The 6242-nt window shown below is 30.9% G+C and overlaps 1 non-coding gene across 1 annotated transcript; it reads left to right on the top strand.

Moving 5' to 3' along the window:
• Positions 1-2664: 2664 nt before the first annotated feature.
• On the top strand, positions 2665-2744 carry TRNAL-UAG (transfer RNA leucine (anticodon UAG)). The gene has a single exon. It is a non-coding gene; the product is annotated as a tRNA-Leu (tRNA).
• The last annotated feature ends 3498 nt before the right edge of the window (positions 2745-6242 follow it).

Genomic DNA, 6242 nt, shown 5'->3' with positions numbered 1-6242 from the left:
TATTATGTTAGAAATATTTTCGTAAGGTTACTGGCAAAAGTTAATTTAGGTACCTACGTATTTAGAGTTAAAAACGGATTATGTGTATATAAAAAAAAATCAGGGCAGTACACTTAAAATATATCGTTATATGTATAGTATTTTTATTACGTGGGGTTACTGCCAAAATTTGGTAAGTCTCGAAATCATGTTATGGAGTAATTGCAATATAAAATTTTGACATGCCCTCGAAAATCAGGCATAATGCTTATTCCTTTGTGCCTTATGTGCATGTTCTATATATCGGATGACCTTGATTTATTTTCTAGCATACCTACATATTTATACATAGATACATAATCCGTTGTTAACTCTAAGCTCTAAGACACTATCGCGGGGTTACTGCTAAAAGTTTGTAAGTCTCGAAATCATGTTATGGAGTAATTTGCGATTTGAAAGTTTAACATGTCCTCTAAAATCAGACTTAATGCTATTTTTGTACTTTATGTGCATGTTCTATAATATAATGGATAACCTTGAATTTTTTTCTTGCATACATATTTATATATAGACATATAATCCGTTGTTAACTCTAAATACCTAAATTATCGACTTACCAACTTTTGGCAGCTATAATAAATACAATTATTATTGTTAAAAACAAAGAGCTATAACCTTACTACATAAGGGTGGGTGGAAACAAGACATACTAAGAGGACATTAGGCCTGTATTATAAAAAAAATCACATCTGCGCTTTATACATGGTTAAATTAATGGTTCCACTATAGTTGATTACACAATCGCATTACGGACATATTTCCGACCCTGAGACTCAAAGCAGTCTCAAATCCGTAAGTGATTGCGTATATCGGGCGCCTATGTTGAAAAACTGATAATTCCACAATTGAAAGTGTGTCTCTAACGATGTTTTTGTGTTTCGTGCGTGATTGATTTTAACGCCAGTTTCTTTTTTCCATCGTATTCTATTCTCAAAATAAATAAGAACAATATTCCCATTTTCATCAGTTAATATTATATCCTATATTCCAATAAATATAAACAAAATTAAATGGATTAATAATATAATTAATAATGATAATTAATTGATCGTTAAGTATATAAACATTTTTTTCGTATGTTTTGGCAGGTTTTAGAAGTTATAGATAATTTTATTTTATATAAAATTATATATCGACGGTAATTATATGGACTTATGGGGTTTTTAAAAATTAAATAGACCCCTAATATACACAAAATTTGGTATTTTAATGAAAAATATGACAACGGCTGTAATTTTAATTTATATATTATAATATTCAGCAAGTAATAATGGTTAAACTATTTATACAAATGTAATCCCAAAAAATATGGAAAATGGTGGTCTGCCATACTATTGTAATACTACTTTAAATTTAATATGGGCCCCGACAATGTCTAAATTCATCACTGCCTTCAGGTACTTAATTTAAACCAACTCCTGAGTCCTGACTCCTCTCACCCATCAAGAATCTATGCTTCGCTGAGTTGACATAGCAATAAGCACTGGACATGGCAATGGATCAATAAGGTTTGGATTTTTGACTGAGCTCATTGAGACCCACTTACAAACGAATTTTTAGTTTGAAGGGATCTTTATTTAGCTACATATTTTTTCCAACTTATACGTGGCGTAAATGGAAACTCTGCCATTCTTGGTGGTGTTGGCTTGTGTGTCTCTGATAATTATCTTAGGAATCGAGGGCATCCGTTGTTTGTTCTCCCAAAGTGTAGAACTAACCTGCCATTAGTAATGCCAATTGGGAGGGCAATAACCATGTTTAATGAAATCGCTTCGGATATTAATATATTCCACTTACGTGAGGGTGAATTTAGTTCGACGTTGTTTCGTAAGTTTTTAAGATATGTTCTATCAATAGTTCACTCTGTGTGCTTCCATCTACTTTTATTTTTGTTATTTTATTTCTTTTCTTTTTTTTATTTCTTATGTTATTACTTATTGTATTATTAACTCACATTGCTCTGTATTTTTATTTGAAAAATTGTTACACTTATTAAGACAAACACTTATTTTATGTCATGTCGCGAACGACTAAAATTTATAATTTGTTATGTTCATTATATGTAAAATAAATAAATTTGAATTAAATTGAATTGATATAAAATCTCAATAGCTGAAAATTACAACATACTAATGAGCTGACAATTTATTGGCTGCATATCGTCCGATACCAGTTTTCCTTACAAACTATCAGAAATTGTGCACGCCTTAAACCTATGTGAATTTATGGTAAATGGTAAATCAATTTAATGAGCGTATTCAAATACACATGACCTTGTGCATTCCACAATATGCTCCAAGACAAAAGTCTTATAAGTACCATTGTTATAAGTAGATTAAAAAATGCACAAAAATAATAATATACCTACTTACTTACTCGTAATTTATGACTTTTGTGTTCCTAGTGTACGTAGTAATTTTTCCATAATTATTGTAAAAAAACACTCTTTTCGAGGTGAGTACCAATGACATTGATAAAATAATAAAAATAAATCTTTTTTCGTTATACAATCTAATAATTTAATTTAGACAGAATGATATGTATCCAAAAAATAATATTTCTAAGCAGAATCTAATAAGATTCTAGTATGAAATCACACCGTTTGCTATCGCCAGTTGCCTTCATGGCAGCGTGGCCGAGCGGTCTAAGGCGCTGGTTTTAGGCACCAGTCCGAAAGGGCGTGGGTTCGAATCCCACCGCTGTCAGAATAGTTTTTTTGTTTTTCACAATAAATCATTTTATTTACACGACACGAAAATACAATAACGCATTTCCCACTCGTTTGATATATAAATAAATCGTCCTGAGTGTTGCATTACCTTGTGTCATTTCGATTGTTTTTTAATGTTTCTAAAGACAGACAAGATACAAAATAATAAATTAATATTGGGCAATGTTTTCTTACTAGCGGCATAACAGTATTGTCATCAATCAATATAACTGAGTTTATTTTAATATTTGATAATTTTTTTTTATTAAATTACTATGTATGGATATATTATAATAATTTATAATAACAAAGTGCCTACTATTTTCGAGATGAAAATTTTAACAAAGTAGTATGTTTGGATTAATCTTTTTAGGAAATACTAATATTGTTATAATAGCCAAATTGATATGACCATGCTTCAAATCAAATTCCACAAATTTACTTATCGTCAGCTAAATGCAGAACTATTCTAACTCACATTTGAAATATTTTCCAGATGCATTCTTTGAAATAGCTTACTTAAGTTATTTTATTACGTATATAAACAAATTTATCTATCATTTTTTTCATCAATAGTTCTACTAAACTAACTTTTTCATCAAACGGAAAATTTTGAAATCAAAAATATTGGCGGGCCGCCCTTTTTTGTAGTTAATCATTTTCTATTTTTTAAAAACATGAGGTAAAAAAATTAAAAAAAAATTCATTGTATAAACTAAATATACATTATTAAAATAATATTAAATATTTTCACGGTGTGATTTATGCAATTAATTGTTTGAAACTAAACCCTGCAATCTAGGCTCAAATTCTGTGGTGTGAATACGCAAAACAGATGCGATATGGTTGTGTGTTAATTTGTATCGTAAGTTTGATGTATTAATGCTCATTGTAGAAAATGTATCTTCACTAATATAGGTACTTCCAAATAAAGAAGCCATTTTATGAGCATATTACACAAATATCAAAGTAAGTGTCTGACCATTCATTCTTGCCAAAGGATATTTAATTTCAAATGTAATTTTTAATATTCGATATTATGAAGAATAAAAAAATATACAGATTTAACAAAAAGTTTCGCGGAACACACTTTGTGAACCCCTGTACTAAAGTATGATGTATATATTTATTTATATAAATAATAAATAATTGAAGTAGGTTGTTTCAAAGAATTCCTTTCTAAATAAAATAAAATGAGAGTTAGAATAGTTCTGCATTCAACATAATATTATGTTTCTACATTTCGAACCCTGATTGATTGTAGGTTTACCGGATTTCTTCAAAATAGAATTTTATTGAGTGACATTTGGCGTGAGCACTGTAAAGAATAGACAGTAAATAAAAAAATCTGTGTTTTTATCCCCTTTCAAACGTTTATCTCTACAATCGAGAAACCAGATAGTGCGAGTGAACTGGGGTTGCAAGTAACAAGGGCGATCGATAATTTATTTTTCGATCACAAAGTGGATTGAGTAAGGTCATTCAATTTTTCAATGTCGCCTCAGTCACCCCCCGAATCTGTTTCTGCAGTGCAATAAAGTGTACGTCTGTTTATATTTACGAGGGGATAACATTATTTGAATGGAATATTGTGTTACGCTTGAATGGAAATATATCGGAAGTTTTTAATTGAGATTTTGTATTGAATGAAAAGAAATTTGTACAGATGTGATCGAAAAATACGCGTGACACATATTGTAATGATGTCAAATGTCAAAAAAAAGAAAACAACTAGATTAATAAATAAATAATACATTTTATTATGTAGGTTATTCTTTTCATATCCTATGTCTCATTACTTCGGATCATATTCACTGAAATGACAGGTTTTATCAACAATTTCTTTTCATCTGGAGCGATCATAGACTGTTTAGTCATTATTAGGTATTTTCAGTAACGGTTTTAAGTACATAAATATTTAAGGATGTGACAGTTTTGGAGACCGCCATGCTTAAACAGGTATCCTGTTCAATTAACCGTAATTTAAAAGATCGGATGCATTGTGAGTGGCGAGATTTGTATTGGACCTACCAACTGTGACGGTTTTTATTTACATGAGGCTCTGGTTTGGAGGCCCCTTGTTATTATATGCGGCAGTGGCAAAGGGTGGATTTAGGCTGTTAAGATTATACATAAATAGTGGACATCAAACTTTGTCAGTCATACGTAGGTATTTGTTTTTATTGAACTCAGACTACAATTTATAGATGGAGTTGGTTAATTTTTTTAAATCAATTAAAAATTAAACCCTGCCAAAACCAAACCACAATAGTTTTAGTATACTTTTGCAAATACGACAAAAGCGTGCACACTTTTTCATTCATACTTATTTGTTTACGTCGGATTAAGAATACATATTATTACACATATTGTTCGTTCATTTTTTCAAATTCATTAAGCCCTGCCTAAACTTAACTATAATAGATAAAAAATATTATTATATCTATAAAATATTCAAAGTTATGTATGATTTAATTGCATAATTTTAGATATACGAGTAGTATCTATTATGGCTTGGTTCCGCACGTTTTAATAAAATTCCAGGGCTCAAAATGGACCGGAGCGCACCGGAGCTCCGTTTCGGACCATAATATCCTCAAAATTATCGCTCCGTCTCGTGAAAAAAATAATCTTACGGTCTGAGCTAAATATTCCATATAACAAAAACAAACACACTTATTTTTATAAAATACACATAAAATTAGATACTTCACTAGGTTAAATTCGTAAAATTATCGAGCGCTCCGGTTCGTAAACATTTCCATTTCAAGTGCTGTTGAATTTTAAAAACTCACCAACACCATCTGTAAATTATTGTAGTCTTAGTTTAATGAAAACAAATACGTCGTATAACTGACAAAGTTTAGTATGCACTATTTATATCGGATCTTAACAGCCTACTTCCACCCTTCGCCACTGATATGCAGTATACCGTCATTAAGTTTGACAATACAGCAATTATTAATGATTGTGTTTAAATAATTTGATTAAATTTTTACACTTAAATTTTATTGAAAAATATCCATTTTAACCTTGGTCTAACTAAACAATCGCTAGTATACTTTATGGAAAACCGTCAAGGTTAAAATGTGGTCATTTAATATTTCTCTTTATCTTCTTAATTTTCCATTCCCTAGCGGAGGTCGGCCACCATCAAGGCGATCTTAGATTTGTCGTCTGTTACCCGGAACAGTTCAGTGGAGCTGCACTCGTACCAATCACGGAAGTTCTTAAGCCACGAAATGCGGCGCCGTCCTCCGCTACGCTTAACATTGATCTTTCCTTGAATGACAACTTGGGGAATGCTGTACTTTTGTCCTCTCATAATGTGGCCGAGGTACTGTCGTTTTCTGGTTTTGGTACTACGTAGAACTTCTCGATCCTTCCCCATTCGATTGAGAACTTCAATATTTCGTCGCTATAGGATTGGTTTCTCGAATATCCGTTTTTGTCATAATCGACCTTTTAATGCCGAATATTTTTTTTGTATCTA

The sequence above is a fragment of the Rhyacophila brunnea genome, unplaced genomic scaffold, assembly GCF_057557595.1.
Source record: "Rhyacophila brunnea isolate RB1 unplaced genomic scaffold, BYU_Rbru_1.0 scaffold_14, whole genome shotgun sequence".
NCBI classification, from domain to species: domain Eukaryota; kingdom Metazoa; phylum Arthropoda; class Insecta; order Trichoptera; family Rhyacophilidae; genus Rhyacophila; species Rhyacophila brunnea.
The sequence above is the reverse complement of the archived record's forward strand: the minus strand, read 5'-3'. Positions and strand labels throughout refer to the sequence as shown.